At 36.1% G+C, this 17,505-nt stretch overlaps 14 pseudogenes; all 14 read right to left on the bottom strand.

The window, feature by feature from the left end:
• Positions 1-845: 845 nt before the first annotated feature.
• LOC145645495 (5S ribosomal RNA) lies at positions 846-964 on the bottom strand (annotated as a pseudogene).
• A 1,106-nt stretch (positions 965-2,070) lies between these two features.
• On the bottom strand, positions 2,071-2,189 carry LOC145648587 (5S ribosomal RNA; annotated as a pseudogene).
• A 1,545-nt stretch (positions 2,190-3,734) lies between these two features.
• Positions 3,735-3,853, bottom strand: LOC145645484 (5S ribosomal RNA; annotated as a pseudogene).
• Positions 3,854-4,958: 1,105 nt separating this feature from the next.
• LOC145647568 (5S ribosomal RNA) lies at positions 4,959-5,077 on the bottom strand (annotated as a pseudogene).
• Positions 5,078-6,183: 1,106 nt separating this feature from the next.
• On the bottom strand, positions 6,184-6,302 carry LOC145648586 (5S ribosomal RNA; annotated as a pseudogene).
• A 1,105-nt stretch (positions 6,303-7,407) lies between these two features.
• On the bottom strand, positions 7,408-7,526 carry LOC145647011 (5S ribosomal RNA; annotated as a pseudogene).
• A 667-nt stretch (positions 7,527-8,193) lies between these two features.
• On the bottom strand, positions 8,194-8,312 carry LOC145647010 (5S ribosomal RNA; annotated as a pseudogene).
• A 1,105-nt stretch (positions 8,313-9,417) lies between these two features.
• LOC145649759 (5S ribosomal RNA) lies at positions 9,418-9,536 on the bottom strand (annotated as a pseudogene).
• A 1,105-nt stretch (positions 9,537-10,641) lies between these two features.
• LOC145647567 (5S ribosomal RNA) lies at positions 10,642-10,760 on the bottom strand (annotated as a pseudogene).
• Positions 10,761-11,865: 1,105 nt separating this feature from the next.
• Positions 11,866-11,984, bottom strand: LOC145647009 (5S ribosomal RNA; annotated as a pseudogene).
• A 1,105-nt stretch (positions 11,985-13,089) lies between these two features.
• LOC145649758 (5S ribosomal RNA) lies at positions 13,090-13,208 on the bottom strand (annotated as a pseudogene).
• A 1,105-nt stretch (positions 13,209-14,313) lies between these two features.
• On the bottom strand, positions 14,314-14,432 carry LOC145647566 (5S ribosomal RNA; annotated as a pseudogene).
• A 1,544-nt stretch (positions 14,433-15,976) lies between these two features.
• Positions 15,977-16,095, bottom strand: LOC145647284 (5S ribosomal RNA; annotated as a pseudogene).
• A 666-nt stretch (positions 16,096-16,761) lies between these two features.
• LOC145647283 (5S ribosomal RNA) lies at positions 16,762-16,880 on the bottom strand (annotated as a pseudogene).
• Between the last annotated feature and the right edge of the window lie 625 nt (positions 16,881-17,505).

The raw sequence follows: 17,505 nt of genomic DNA, 5'->3' as shown, positions 1-17,505 counted from the left end.
AATATTTCTATTTAATCTGTACACTTCACATACAAGCTTGTCAGTTGCAGATTAAAGTAAAGTGATGCAACAAAAACTTACAGCATCTGCTATTCCCAGGTGCTAACAGATAGTTTTTTTAATTAATCACTGCATTTCACATCCTAGCATGTCATCTTGACAGTAAATTAAAGTGATGCAAGAGAAGCTTACAGCATCTCGTAGTCCAATGTGCTAACATATAGTTTTTTGATGAATCACTGCACTTCACATTCAGGCATGTGAGTTGGAGAGTAAATGAAAGTGATGCAAAAAAAACTTACAGCATCTGCTATTCCCAGGTGCTAACAGATAGTTTGAGTTAATTATTCACTGCACTTCAAATTTGAACATGATAGCTTGAACATAAATTAAAGGGATGCAATACAATCTTACAGCACCTGCTATTCCCTGGTACTAAAATATTTCTATTTAATCTGTACACTTCACATACAAGCTTGTCAGTTGCAGATTAAAGTAAAGTGATGCAACAAAAACTTACAGCATTTGCTATTCCCAGGTGCTAACAGATAGTTTTTTTAATTAATCACTGCACTTCACATCCTAGCATGTCATCTTGAAAGTAAATTAAAGTGATGCAAGAGAAGCTTACAGCATCTCGTAGTCCAAGGTGCTAACAGATAGATTTTTGAGGAATCACTGCACTTCACATTCAGGCATGTGAGTTGGAGAGTAAATGAAAGTGATGCAAAAAAAACTTACAGCATCTGCTATTCCCAGGTGCTAACAGATAGTTTTTTTTATTAATCACTGCACTTCACATTTGAGCATGTCAGCTTGAAAGTAAATTAAAGTGATGCAAGAAAAGCTTACAGCACCTGGTATTCCTAGGTAGGGTCCCACCTCAGTACTATTCAGGCCCAAACTTGCTTAGCTTCCAAGGTCAGATGAGATTGGGCGTTCTCAAGCTGGTGTGGCCGTAAGCCTTAAACACTTACTCAAATTGCCTAATCATAGCAAATATGATCAAAGACCAATCTGACAATTTTTTTTATTAATCCCTGCACTTGACATTCTAGAATGTTATCTTGAATGTAATTAAATGATGCAATAAAAGCTTACAATACGGAGCTGGTATACGGAGGCACTAATTATTCACTGCACTTCAAATTTGAACATGATAGCTTGAACATAAATTAAAGGGATGCAAACAATCTTACAGCACCTGCTATTCCCTGGTACTAAAATATTTCTATTTAATCTGTACACTTCACATACAAGCTTGTCAGTTGCAGATTAAAGTAAAGTGATGCAACAAAAACTTACAGCATCTGCTATTCCCAGGTGCTAACAGATAGTTTTTTTAATTAATCACTGCATTTCACATCCTAGCATGTCATCTTGACAGTAAATTAAAGTGATGCAAGAGAAGCTTACAGCATCTCGTAGTCCAATGTGCTAACATATAGTTTTTTGATGAATCACTGCACTTCACATTCAGGCATGTGAGTTGGAGAGTAAATGAAAGTGATGCAAAAAAAACTTACAGCATCTGCTATTCCCAGGTGCTAACAGATAGTTTGAGTTAATTATTCACTGCACTTCAAATTTGAACATGATAGCTTGAACATAAATTAAAGGGATGCAATACAATCTTACAGCACCTGCTATTCCCTGGTACTAAAATATTTCTATTTAATCTGTACACTTCACATACAAGCTTGTCAGTTGCAGATTAAAGTAAAGTGATGCAACAAAAACTTACAGCATTTGCTATTCCCAGGTGCTAACAGATAGTTTTTTTTAATTAATCACTGCACTTCACATCCTAGCATGTCATCTTGAAAGTAAATTAAAGTGATGCAAGAGAAGCTTACAGCATCTCGTAGTCCAAGGTGCTAACAGATAGATTTTTGAGGAATCACTGCACTTCACATTCAGGCATGTGAGTTGGAGAGTAAATGAAAGTGATGCAAAAAAAACTTACAGCATCTGCTATTCCCAGGTGCTAACAGATAGTTTTTTTTATTAATCACTGCACTTCACATTTGAGCATGTCAGCTTGAAAGTAAATTAAAGTGATGCAAGAAAAGCTTACAGCACCTGGTATTCCTAGGTAGGGTCCCACCTCAGTACTATTCAGGCCCAAACTTGCTTAGCTTCCAAGGTCAGAGGAGATTGGGCGTTCTCAAGCTGGTGTGGCCGTAAGCCTTAAACACTTACTCAAATTGCCTAATCATAGCAAATATGATCAAAGACCAATCTGACAATTTTTTTTATTAATCCCTGCACTTGACATTCTAGAATGTTATCTTGAATGTAATTAAATGATGCAATAAAAGCTTACAATACGGAGCTGGTATACGGAGGCACTAATTATTCACTGCACTTCAAATTTGAACATGATAGCTTGAACATAAATTAAAGGGATGCAAACAATCTTACAGCACCTGCTATTCCCTGGTACTAAAATATTTCTATTTAATCTGTACACTTCACATACAAGCTTGTCAGTTGCAGATTAAAGTAAAGTGATGCAACAAAAACTTACAGCATCTGCTATTCCCAGGTGCTAACAGATAGTTTTTTTAATTAATCACTGCATTTCACATCCTAGCATGTCATCTTGACAGTAAATTAAAGTGATGCAAGAGAAGCTTACAGCATCTCGTAGTCCAATGTGCTAACATATAGTTTTGTGATGAATCACTGCACTTCACATTCAGGCATGTGAGTTGGAGAGTAAATGAAAGTGATGCAAAAAAAAACTTACAGCATCTGCTATTCCCAGGTGCTAACAGATAGTTTGAGTTAATTATTCATTGCACTTCAAATTTGAACATGATAGCTTGAACATAAATTAAAGGGATGCAATACAATCTTACAGCACCTGATATTCCCTGGTACTAAAATATTTCTATTTAATCTGTACACTTCACATACAAGCTTGTCAGTTGCAGATTAAAGTAAAGTGATGCAACAAAAACTTACAGCATCTGCTATTCCCAGGTGCTAACAGATAGTTTTTTTAATTAATCACTGCATTTCACATCCTAGCATGTCATCTTGACAGTAAATTAAAGTGATGCAAGAGAAGCTTACAGCATCTCGTAGTCCAATGTGCTAACATATAGTTTTTTGATGAATCACTGCACTTCACATTCAGGCATGTGAGTTGGAGAGTAAATGAAAGTGATGCAAAAAAAACTTACAGCATCTGCTATTCCCAGGTGCTAACAGATAGTTTGAGTTAATTATTCACTGCACTTCAAATTTGAACATGATAGCTTGAACATAAATTAAAGGGATGCAATACAATCTTACAGCACCTGCTATTCCCTGGTACTAAAATATTTCTATTTAATCTGTACACTTCACATACAAGCTTGTCAGTTGCAGATTAAAGTAAAGTGATGCAACAAAAACTTACAGCATTTGCTATTCCCAGGTGCTAACAGATAGTTTTTTTAATTAATCACTGCACTTCACATCCTAGCATGTCATCTTGAAAGTAAATTAAAGTGATGCAAGAGAAGCTTACAGCATCTCGTAGTCCAAGGTGCTAACAGATAGATTTTTGAGGAATCACTGCACTTCACATTCAGGCATGTGAGTTGGAGAGTAAATGAAAGTGATGCAAAAAAAACTTACAGCATCTGCTATTCCCAGGTGCTAACAGATAGTTTTTTTTATTAATCACTGCACTTCACATTTGAGCATGTCAGCTTGAAAGTAAATTAAAGTGATGCAAGAAAAGCTTACAGCACCTGGTATTCCTAGGTAGGGTCCCACCTCAGTACTATTCAGGCCCAAACTTGCTTAGCTTCCAAGGTCAGATGAGATTGGGCGTTCTCAAGCTGGTGTGGCCGTAAGCCTTAAACACTTACTCAAATTGCCTAATCATAGCAAATATGATCAAAGACCAATCTGACAATTTTTTTTATTAATCCCTGCACTTGACATTCTAGAATGTTATCTTGAATGTAATTAAATGATGCAATAAAAGCTTACAATACGGAGCTGGTATACTGCGGCACTAATTATTCACTGCACTTCAAATTTGAACATGATAGATTGAACATAAATTAAAGGGATGCAAACAATCTTACAGCACCTGCTATTCCCTGGTACTAAAATATTTCTATTTAATCTGTACACTTCACATACAAGCTTGTCAGTTGCAGATTAAAGTAAAGTGATGCAACAAAAACTTACAGCATCTGCTATTCCCAGGTGCTAACAGATAGTTTTTTTAATTAATCACTGCATTTCACATCCTAGCATGTCATCTTGACAGTAAATTAAAGTGATGCAAGAGAAGCTTACAGCATCTCGTAGTCCAATGTGCTAACATATAGTTTTTTGATGAATCACTGCACTTCACATTCAGGCATGTGAGTTGGAGAGTAAATGAAAGTGATGCAAAAAAAACTTACAGCATCTGCTATTCCCAGGTGATAACAGATAGTTTGAGTTAATTATTCACTGCACTTCAAATTTGAACATGATATCTTGAACATAAATTACAGGGATGCAATACAATCTTACAGCACCTGCTATTCCCTGGTACTAAAATATTTCTATTTAATCTGTACACTTCACATACAAGCTTGTCAGTTGCAGATTAAAGTAAAGTGATGCAACAAAAACTTACAGCATTTGCTATTCCCAGGTGCTAACAGATAGTTTTTTTAATTAATCACTGGACTTCACATCCTAGCATGTCATCTTGAAAGTAAATTAAAGTGATGCAAGAGAAGCTTACAGCATCTCGTAGTCCAAGGTGCTAACAGATAGATTTTTGAGGAATCACTGCACTTCACATTCAGGCATGTGAGTTGGAGAGTAAATGAAAGTGATGCAAAAAAAACTTACAGCATCTGCTATTCCCAGGTGCTAACAGATAGTTTTTTTTATTAATCACTGCACTTCACATTTGAGCATGTCAGCTTGAAAGTAAATTAAAGTGATGCAAGAAAAGCTTACAGCACCTGGTATTCCTAGGTAGGGTCCCACCTCAGTACTATTCAGGCCCAAACTTGCTTAGCTTCCAAGGTCAGATGAGATTGGGCGTTCTCAAGATGGTGTGGCCGTAAGCCTTAAACACTTACTCAAATTGCCTAATCATAGCAAATATGATCAAAGACCAATCTGACAATTTTTTTTATTAATCCCTGCACTTGACATTCTAGAATGTTATCTTGAATGTAATTAAATGATGCAATAAAAGCTTACAATACGGAGCTGGTATACGGAGGCACTAATTATTCACTGCACTTCAAATTTGAACATGATAGCTTGAACATAAATTAAAGGGATGCAAACAATCTTACAGCACCTGCTATTCCCTGGTACTAAAATATTTCTATTTAATCTGTACACTTCACATACAAGTTTGTCAGTTGCAGATTAAAGTAAAGTGATGCAACAAAAACTTACAGCATCTGCTATTCCCAGGTGCTAACAGATAGTTTTTTTAATTAATCACTGCATTTCACATCCTAGCATGTCATCTTGACAGTAAATTAAAGTGATGCAAGAGAAGCTTACAGCATCTCGTAGTCCAATGTGCTAACATATAGTTTTTTGATGAATCACTGCACTTCACATTCAGGCATGTGAGTTGGAGAGTAAATGAAAGTGATGCAAAAAAAACTTACAGCATCTGCTATTCCCAGGTGCTAACAGATAGTTTGAGTTAATTATTCACTGCACTTCAAATTTGAACATGATAGCTTGAACATAAATTAAAGGGATGCAATACAATCTTACAGCACCTGCTATTCCCTGGTACTAAAATATTTCTATTTAATCTGTACACTTCACATACAAGCTTGTCAGTTGCAGATTAAAGTAAAGTGATGCAACAAAAACTTACAGCATTTGCTATTCCCAGGTGCTAACAGATAGTTTTTTTTAATTAATCACTGCACTTCACATCCTAGCATGTCATCTTGAAAGTAAATTAAAGTGATGCAAGAGAAGCTTACAGCATCTCGTAGTCCAAGGTGCTAACAGATAGATTTTTGAGGAATCACTGCACTTCACATTCAGGCATGTGAGTTGGAGAGTAAATGAAAGTGATGCAAAAAAAACTTACAGCATCTGCTATTCCCAGGTGCTAACAGATAGTTTTTTTTATTAATCACTGCACTTCACATTTGAGCATGTCAGCTTGAAAGTAAATTAAAGTGATGCAAGAAAAGCTTACAGCACCTGGTATTCCTAGGTAGGGTCCCACCTCAGTACTATTCAGGCCCAAACTTGCTTAGCTTCCAAGGTCAGAGGAGATTGGGCGTTCTCAAGCTGGTGTGGCCGTAAGCCTTAAACACTTACTCAAATTGCCTAATCATAGCAAATATGATCAAAGACCAATCTGACAATTTTTTTTATTAATCCCTGCACTTGACATTCTAGAATGTTATCTTGAATGTAATTAAATGATGCAATAAAAGCTTACAATACGGAGCTGGTATACTGCGGCACTAATTATTCACTGCACTTCAAATTTGAACATGATAGATTGAACATAAATTAAAGGGATGCAAACAATCTTACAGCACCTGCTATTCCCTGGTACTAAAATATTTCTATTTAATCTGTACACTTCACATACAAGCTTGTCAGTTGCAGATTAAAGTAAAGTGATGCAACAAAAACTTACAGCATCTGCTATTCCCAGGTGCTAACAGATAGTTTTTTTAATTAATCACTGCATTTCACATCCTAGCATGTCATCTTGACAGTAAATTAAAGTGATGCAAGAGAAGCTTACAGCATCTCGTAGTCCAATGTGCTAACATATAGTTTTTTGATGAATCACTGCACTTCACATTCAGGCATGTGAGTTGGAGAGTAAATGAAAGTGATGCAAAAAAAACTTACAGCATCTGCTATTCCCAGGTGCTAACAGATAGTTTGAGTTAATTATTCACTGCACTTCAAATTTGAACATGATATCTTGAACATAAATTACAGGGATGCAATACAATCTTACAGCACCTGCTATTCCCTGGTACTAAAATATTTCTATTTAATCTGTACACTTCACATACAAGCTTGTCAGTTGCAGATTAAAGTAAAGTGATGCAACAAAAACTTACAGCATTTGCTATTCCCAGGTGCTAACAGATAGTTTTTTTAATTAATCACTGGACTTCACATCCTAGCATGTCATCTTGAAAGTAAATTAAAGTGATGCAAGAGAAGCTTACAGCATCTCGTAGTCCAAGGTGCTAACAGATAGATTTTTGAGGAATCACTGCACTTCACATTCAGGCATGTGAGTTGGAGAGTAAATGAAAGTGATGCAACAAAAACTTACAGCATCTGCTATTCCCAGGTGCTAACAGATAGTTTTTTTTATTAATCACTGCACTTCACATTTGAGCATGTCAGCTTGAAAGTAAATTAAAGTGATGCAAGAAAAGCTTACAGCACCTGGTATTCCTAGGTAGGGTCCCACCTCAGTACTATTCAGGCCCAAACTTGCTTAGCTTCCAAGGTCAGATGAGATTGGGCGTTCTCAAGCTGGTGTGGCTGTAAGCCTTAAACACTTACTCAAATTGTCTAATCATAGCAAATATGATCAAAGACCAATCTGACAATTTTTTTTATTAATCCCTGCACTTGACATTCTAGAATGTTATCTTGAATGTAATTAAATGATGCAATAAAAGCTTACAATACGGAGCTGGTATACGGAGGCACTAATTATTCACTGCACTTCAAATTTGAACATGATAGCTTGAACATAAATTAAAGGGATGCAATACAATCTTACAGCACCTGCTATTCCCTGGTACTAAAATATTTCTATTTAATCTGTACACTTCACATACAAGCTTGTCAGTTGCAGATTAAAGTAAAGTGATGCAACAAAAACTTACAGCATTTGCTATTCCCAGGTGCTAACAGATAGTTTTTTTAATTAATCACTGCACTTCACATCCTAGCATGTCATCTTGAAAGTAAATTAAAGTGATGCAAGAGAAGCTTACAGCATCTCGTAGTCCAAGGTGCTAACAGATAGATTTTTGAGGAATCACTGCACTTCACATTCAGGCATGTGAGTTGGAGAGTAAATGAAAGTGATGCAAAAAAAACTTACAGCATCTGCTATTCCCAGGTGCTAACAGATAGTTTTTTTTATTAATCACTGCACTTCACATTTGAGCATGTCAGCTTGAAAGTAAATTAAAGTGATGCAAGAAAAGCTTACAGCACCTGGTATTCCTAGGTAGGGTCCCACCTCAGTACTATTCAGGCCCAAACTTGCTTAGCTTCCAAGGTCAGATGAGATTGGGCGTTCTCAAGCTGGTGTGGCTGTAAGCCTTAAACACTTACTCAAATTGTCTAATCATAGCAAATATGATCAAAGACCAATCTGACAATTTTTTTTATTAATCCCTGCACTTGACATTCTAGAATGTTATCTTGAATGTAATTAAATGATGCAATAAAAGCTTACAATACGGAGCTGGTATACGGAGGCACTAATTATTCACTGCACTTCAAATTTGAACATGATAGCTTGAACATAAATTAAAGGGATGCAAACAATCTTACAGCACCTGCTATTCCCTGGTACTAAAATATTTCTATTTAATCTGTACACTTCACATACAAGCTTGTCAGTTGCAGATTAAAGTAAAGTGATGCAACAAAAACTTACAGCATCTGCTATTCCCAGGTGCTAACAGATAGTTTTTTTAATTAATCACTGCATTTCACATCCTAGCATGTCATCTTGACAGTAAATTAAAGTGATGCAAGAGAAGCTTACAGCATCTCGTAGTCCAATGTGCTAACATATAGTTTTGTGATGAATCACTGCACTTCACATTCAGGCATGTGAGTTGGAGAGTAAATGAAAGTGATGCAAAAAAAACTTACAGCATCTGCTATTCCCAGGTGCTAACAGATAGTTTGAGTTAATTATTCACTGCACTTCAAATTTGAACATGATAGCTTGAACATAAATTAAAGGGATGCAATACAATCTTACAGCACCTGCTATTCCCTGGTACTAAAATATTTCTATTTAATCTGTACACTTCACATACAAGCTTGTCAGTTGCAGATTAAAGTAAAGTGATGCAACAAAAACTTACAGCATTTGCTATTCCCAGGTGCTAACAGATAGTTTTTTTAATTAATCACTGCACTTCACATCCTAGCATGTCATCTTGAAAGTAAATTAAAGTGATGCAAGAGAAGCTTACAGCATCTCGTAGTCCAAGGTGCTAACAGATAGATTTTTGAGGAATCACTGCACTTCACATTCAGGCATGTGAGTTGGAGAGTAAATGAAAGTGATGCAAAAAAAACTTACAGCATCTGCTATTCCCAGGTGCTAACAGATAGTTTTTTTTATTAATCACTGCACTTCACATTTGAGCATGTCAGCTTGAAAGTAAATTAAAGTGATGCAAGAAAAGCTTACAGCACCTGGTATTCCTAGGTAGGGTCCCACCTCAGTACTATTCAGGGCCAAACTTGCTTAGCTTCCAAGGTCAGATGAGATTGGGCGTTCTCAAGATGGTGTGGCCGTAAGCCTTAAACACTTACTCAAATTGCCTAATCATAGCAAATATGATCAAAGACCAATCTGACAATTTTTTTTATTAATCCCTGCACTTGACATTCTAGAATGTTATCTTGAATGTAATTAAATGATGCAATAAAAGCTTACAATACGGAGCTGGTATACGGAGGCACTAATTATTCACTGCACTTCAAATTTGAACATGATAGCTTGAACATAAATTAAAGGGATGCAAACAATCTTACAGCACCTGCTATTCCCTGGTACTAAAATATTTCTATTTAATCTGTACACTTCACATACAAGCTTGTCAGTTGCAGATTAAAGTAAAGTGATGCAACAAAAACTTACAGCATCTGCTATTCCCAGGTGCTAACAGATAGTTTTTTTAATTAATCACTGCATTTCACATCCTAGCATGTCATCTTGACAGTAAATTAAAGTGATGCAAGAGAAGCTTACAGCATCTCGTAGTCCAATGTGCTAACATATAGTTTTGTGATGAATCACTGCACTTCACATTCAGGCATGTGAGTTGGAGAGTAAATGAAAGTGATGCAAAAAAAACTTACAGCATCTGCTATTCCCAGGTGCTAACAGATAGTTTGAGTTAATTATTCACTGCACTTCAAATTTGAACATGATAGCTTGAACATAAATTAAAGGGATGCAATACAATCTTACAGCACCTGCTATTCCCTGGTACTAAAATATTTCTATTTAATCTGTACACTTCACATACAAGCTTGTCAGTTGCAGATTAAAGTAAAGTGATGCAACAAAAACTTACAGCATTTGCTATTCCCAGGTGCTAACAGATAGTTTTTTTAATTAATCACTGCACTTCACATCCTAGCATGTCATCTTGAAAGTAAATTAAAGTGATGCAAGAGAAGCTTACAGCATCTCGTAGTCCAAGGTGCTAACAGATAGATTTTTGAGGAATCACTGCACTTCACATTCAGGCATGTGAGTTGGAGAGTAAATGAAAGTGATGCAAAAAACACTTACAGCATCTGCTATTCCCAGGTGCTAACAGATAGTTTTTTTTATTAATCACTGCACTTCACATTTGAGCATGTCAGCTTGAAAGTAAATTAAAGTGATGCAAGAAAAGCTTACAGCACCTGGTATTCCTAGGTAGGGTCCCACCTCAGTACTATTCAGGCCCAAACTTGCTTAGCTTCCAAGGTCAGATGAGATTGGGCGTTCTCAAGATGGTGTGGCCGTAAGCCTTAAACACTTACTCAAATTGCCTAATCATAGCAAATATGATCAAAGACCAATCTGACAATTTTTTTTATTAATCCCTGCACTTGACATTCTAGAATGTTATCTTGAATGTAATTAAATGATGCAATAAAAGCTTACAATACGGAGCTGGTATACGGAGGCACTAATTATTCACTGCACTTCAAATTTGAACATGATAGCTTGAACATAAATTAAAGGGATGCAAACAATCTTACAGCACCTGCTATTCCCTGGTACTAAAATATTTCTATTTAATCTGTACACTTCACATACAAGCTTGTCAGTTGCAGATTAAAGTAAAGTGATGCAACAAAAACTTACAGCATCTGCTATTCCCAGGTGCTAACAGATAGTTTTTTTAATTAATCACTGCATTTCACATCCTAGCATGTCATCTTGACAGTAAATTAAAGTGATGCAAGAGAAGCTTACAGCATCTCGTAGTCCAATGTGCTAACATATAGTTTTGTGATGAATCACTGCACTTCACATTCAGGCATGTGAGTTGGAGAGTAAATGAAAGTGATGCAAAAAAAACTTACAGCATCTGCTATTCCCAGGTGCTAACAGATAGTTTGAGTTAATTATTCACTGCACTTCAAATTTGAACATGATAGCTTGAACATAAATTAAAGGGATGCAATACAATCTTACAGCACCTGCTATTCCCTGGTACTAAAATATTTCTATTTAATCTGTACACTTCACATACAAGCTTGTCAGTTGCAGATTAAAGTAAAGTGATGCAACAAAAACTTACAGCATTTGCTATTCCCAGGTGCTAACAGATAGTTTTTTTAATTAATCACTGCACTTCACATCCTAGCATGTCATCTTGAAAGTAAATTAAAGTGATGCAAGAGAAGCTTACAGCATCTCGTAGTCCAAGGTGCTAACAGATAGATTTTTGAGGAATCACTGCACTTCACATTCAGGCATGTGAGTTGGAGAGTAAATGAAAGTGATGCAAAAAAAACTTACAGCATCTGCTATTCCCAGGTGCTAACAGATAGTTTTTTTTATTAATCACTGCACTTCACATTTGAGCATGTCAGCTTGAAAGTAAATTAAAGTGATGCAAGAAAAGCTTACAGCACCTGGTATTCCTAGGTAGGGTCCCACCTCAGTACTATTCAGGCCCAAACTTGCTTAGCTTCCAAGGTCAGATGAGATTGGGCGTTCTCAAGCTGGTGTGGCTGTAAGCCTTAAACACTTACTCAAATTGTCTAATCATAGCAAATATGATCAAAGACCAATCTGACAATTTTTTTTATTAATCCCTGCACTTGACATTCTAGAATGTTATCTTGAATGTAATTAAATGATGCAATAAAAGCTTACAATACGGAGCTGGTATACGGAGGCACTAATTATTCACTGCACTTCAAATTTGAACATGATAGCTTGAACATAAATTAAAGGGATGCAAACAATCTTACAGCACCTGCTATTCCCTGGTACTAAAATATTTCTATTTAATCTGTACACTTCACATACAAGCTTGTCAGTTGCAGATTAAAGTAAAGTGATGCAACAAAAACTTACAGCATCTGCTATTCCCAGGTGCTAACAGATAGTTTTTTTAATTAATCACTGCATTTCACATCCTAGCATGTCATCTTGACAGTAAATTAAAGTGATGCAAGAGAAGCTTACAGCATCTCGTAGTCCAATGTGCTAACATATAGTTTTGTGATGAATCACTGCACTTCACATTCAGGCATGTGAGTTGGAGAGTAAATGAAAGTGATGCAAAAAAAACTTACAGCATCTGCTATTCCCAGGTGCTAACAGATAGTTTGAGTTAATTATTCACTGCACTTCAAATTTGAACATGATAGCTTGAACATAAATTAAAGGGATGCAATACAATCTTACAGCACCTGCTATTCCCTGGTACTAAAATATTTCTATTTAATCTGTACACTTCACATACAAGCTTGTCAGTTGCAGATTAAAGTAAAGTGATGCAACAAAAACTTACAGCATTTGCTATTCCCAGGTGCTAACAGATAGTTTTTTTAATTAATCACTGCACTTCACATCCTAGCATGTCATCTTGAAAGTAAATTAAAGTGATGCAAGAGAAGCTTACAGCATCTCGTAGTCCAAGGTGCTAACAGATAGATTTTTGAGGAATCACTGCACTTCACATTCAGGCATGTGAGTTGGAGAGTAAATGAAAGTGATGCAAAAAAAACTTACAGCATCTGCTATTCCCAGGTGCTAACAGATAGTTTTTTTTATTAATCACTGCACTTCACATTTGAGCATGTCAGCTTGAAAGTAAATTAAAGTGATGCAAGAAAAGCTTACAGCACCTGGTATTCCTAGGTAGGGTCCCACCTCAGTACTATTCAGGGCCAAACTTGCTTAGCTTCCAAGGTCAGATGAGATTGGGCGTTCTCAAGATGGTGTGGCCGTAAGCCTTAAACACTTACTCAAATTGCCTAATCATAGCAAATATGATCAAAGACCAATCTGACAATTTTTTTTATTAATCCCTGCACTTGACATTCTAGAATGTTATCTTGAATGTAATTAAATGATGCAATAAAAGCTTACAATACGGAGCTGGTATACGGAGGCACTAATTATTCACTGCACTTCAAATTTGAACATGATAGCTTGAACATAAATTAAAGGGATGCAAACAATCTTACAGCACCTGCTATTCCCTGGTACTAAAATATTTCTATTTAATCTGTACACTTCACATACAAGCTTGTCAGTTGCAGATTAAAGTAAAGTGATGCAACAAAAACTTACAGCATCTGCTATTCCCAGGTGCTAACAGATAGTTTTTTTAATTAATCACTGCATTTCACATCCTAGCATGTCATCTTGACAGTAAATTAAAGTGATGCAAGAGAAGCTTACAGCATCTCGTAGTCCAATGTGCTAACATATAGTTTTGTGATGAATCACTGCACTTCACATTCAGGCATGTGAGTTGGAGAGTAAATGAAAGTGATGCAAAAAAAACTTACAGCATCTGCTATTCCCAGGTGCTAACAGATAGTTTGAGTTAATTATTCACTGCACTTCAAATTTGAACATGATAGCTTGAACATAAATTAAAGGGATGCAATACAATCTTACAGCACCTGCTATTCCCTGGTACTAAAATATTTCTATTTAATCTGTACACTTCACATACAAGCTTGTCAGTTGCAGATTAAAGTAAAGTGATGCAACAAAAACTTACAGCATTTGCTATTCCCAGGTGCTAACAGATAGTTTTTTTAATTAATCACTGCACTTCACATCCTAGCATGTCATCTTGAAAGTAAATTAAAGTGATGCAAGAGAAGCTTACAGCATCTCGTAGTCCAAGGTGCTAACAGATAGATTTTTGAGGAATCACTGCACTTCACATTCAGGCATGTGAGTTGGAGAGTAAATGAAAGTGATGCAAAAAACACTTACAGCATCTGCTATTCCCAGGTGCTAACAGATAGTTTTTTTTATTAATCACTGCACTTCACATTTGAGCATGTCAGCTTGAAAGTAAATTAAAGTGATGCAAGAAAAGCTTACAGCACCTGGTATTCCTAGGTAGGGTCCCACCTCAGTACTATTCAGGCCCAAACTTGCTTAGCTTCCAAGGTCAGATGAGATTGGGCGTTCTCAAGATGGTGTGGCCGTAAGCCTTAAACACTTACTCAAATTGCCTAATCATAGCAAATATGATCAAAGACCAATCTGACAATTTTTTTTATTAATCCCTGCACTTGACATTCTAGAATGTTATCTTGAATGTAATTAAATGATGCAATAAAAGCTTACAATACGGAGCTGGTATACGGAGGCACTAATTATTCACTGCACTTCAAATTTGAACATGATAGCTTGAACATAAATTAAAGGGATGCAAACAATCTTACAGCACCTGCTATTCCCTGGTACTAAAATATTTCTATTTAATCTGTACACTTCACATACAAGCTTGTCAGTTGCAGATTAAAGTAAAGTGATGCAACAAAAACTTACAGCATCTGCTATTCCCAGGTGCTAACAGATAGTTTTTTTAATTAATCACTGCATTTCACATCCTAGCATGTCATCTTGACAGTAAATTAAAGTGATGCAAGAGAAGCTTACAGCATCTCGTAGTCCAATGTGCTAACATATAGTTTTTTGATGAATCACTGCACTTCACATTCAGGCATGTGAGTTGGAGAGTAAATGAAAGTGATGCAAAAAAAACTTACAGCATCTGCTATTCCCAGGTGCTAACAGATAGTTTGAGTTAATTATTCATTGCACTTCAAATTTGAACATGATAGCTTGAACATAAATTAAAGGGATGCAATACAATCTTACAGCACCTGCTATTCCCTGGTACTAAAATATTTCTATTTAATCTGTACACTTCACATACAAGCTTGTCAGTTGCAGATTAAAGTAAAGTGATGCAACAAAAACTTACAGCATCTGCTATTCCCAGGTGCTAACAGATAGTTTTTTTAATTAATCACTGCATTTCACATCCTAGCATGTCATCTTGACAGTAAATTAAAGTGATGCAAGAGAAGCTTACAGCATCTCGTAGTCCAATGTGCTAACATATAGTTTTTTGATGAATCACTGCACTTCACATTCAGGCATGTGAGTTGGAGAGTAAATGAAAGTGATGCAAAAAAAACTTACAGCATCTGCTATTCCCAGGTGCTAACAGATAGTTTGAGTTAATTATTCACTGCACTTCAAATTTGAACATGATAGCTTGAACATAAATTAAAGGGATGCAATACAATCTTACAGCACCTGCTATTCCCTGGTACTAAAATATTTCTATTTAATCTGTACACTTCACATACAAGCTTGTCAGTTGCAGATTAAAGTAAAGTGATGCAACAAAAACTTACAGCATTTGCTATTCCCAGGTGCTAACAGATAGTTTTTTTAATTAATCACTGCACTTCACATCCTAGCATGTCATCTTGAAAGTAAATTAAAGTGATGCAAGAGAAGCTTACAGCATCTCGTAGTCCAAGGTGCTAACAGATAGATTTTTGAGGAATCACTGCACTTCACATTCAGGCATGTGAGTTGGAGAGTAAATGAAAGTGATGCAAAAAAAACTTACAGCATCTGCTATTCCCAGGTGCTAACAGATAGTTTTTTTTATTAATCACTGCACTTCACATTTGAGCATGTCAGCTTGAAAGTAAATTAAAGTGATGCAAGAAAAGCTTACAGCACCTGGTATTCCTAGGTAGAGTCCCACCTCAGTACTATTCAGGCCCAAACTTGCTTAGCTTCCAAGGTCAGATGAGATTGGGCGTTCTCAAGCTGGTGTGGCCATAAGCCTTAAACACTTACTCAAATTTCCTAATCATAGCAAATATGATCAAAGACCAATCTGACAATTTTTTTTATTAATCCCTGCACTTGACATTCTAGAATGTTATCTTGAATGTAATTAAATGATGCAATAAAAGCTTACAATACGGAGCTGGTATACTGAGGCACTAATTATTCACTGCACTTCAAATTTGAACATGATAGATTGAACATAAATTAAAGGGATGCAAACAATCTTACAGCACCTGCTATTCCCTGGTACTAAAATATTTCTATTTAATCTGTACACTTCACATACAAGCTTGTCAGTTGCAGATTAAAGTAAAGTGATGCAACAAAAACTTACAGCATTTGCTATTCCCAGGTGCTAACAGATAGTTTTTTTAATTAATCACTGCACTTCACATCCTAGCATGTCATCTTGAAAGTAAATTAAAGTGATGCAAGAGAAGCTTACAGCATCTCGTAGTCCAAGGTGCTAACAGATAGATTTTTGAGGAATCACTGCACTTCACATTCAGGCATGTGAGTTGGAGAGTAAATGAAAGTGATGCAAAAAAAACTTACAGCATCTGCTATTCCCAGGTGCTAACAGATAGTTTTTTTTATTAATCACTGCACTTCACATTTGAGCATGTCAGCTTGAAAGTAAATTAAAGTGATGCAAGAAAAGCTTACAGCACCTGGTATTCCTAGGTAGAGTCCCACCTCAGTACTATTCAGGCCCAAACTTGCTTAGCTTCCAAGGTCAGATGAGATTGGGCGTTCTCAAGCTGGTGTGGCCATAAGCCTTAAACACTTACTCAAATTTCCTAATCATAGCAAATATGATCAAAGACCAATCTGACAATTTTTTTTATTAATCCCTGCACTTGACATTCTAGAATGTTATCTTGAATGTAATTAAATGATGCAATAAAAGCTTACAATACGGAGCTGGTATACTGAGGCACTAATTATTCACTGCACTTCAAATTTGAACATGATAGATTGAACATAAATTAAAGGGATGCAAACAATCTTACAGCACCTGCTATTCCCTGGTACTAAAATATTTCTATTTAATCTGTACACTTCACATACAAGCTTGTCAGTTGCAGATTAAAGTAAAGTGATGCAACAAAAACTTACAGCATTTGCTATTCCCAGGTGCTAACAGATAGTTTTTTTAATTAATCACTGCACTTCACATCCTAGCATGTCATCTTGAAAGTAAATTAAAGTGATGCAAGAGAAGCTTACAGCATCTCGTAGTCCAAGGTGCTAACAGATAGATTTTTGAGGAATCACTGCACTTCACATTCAGGCATGTGAGTTGGAGAGTAAATGAAAGTGATGCAAAAAAAACTTACAGCATCTGCTATTCCCAGGTGCTAACAGATAGTTTTTTTTATTAATCACTGCACTTCACATTT

Source organism: Electrophorus electricus, chromosome 13 (assembly GCF_041902795.1).
Source record: "Electrophorus electricus isolate QZ-2024a chromosome 13, ASM4190279v1, whole genome shotgun sequence".
Taxonomy (NCBI): domain Eukaryota; kingdom Metazoa; phylum Chordata; class Actinopteri; order Gymnotiformes; family Gymnotidae; genus Electrophorus; species Electrophorus electricus.
This window is presented reverse-complemented; position numbering and strand designations above follow the sequence as displayed.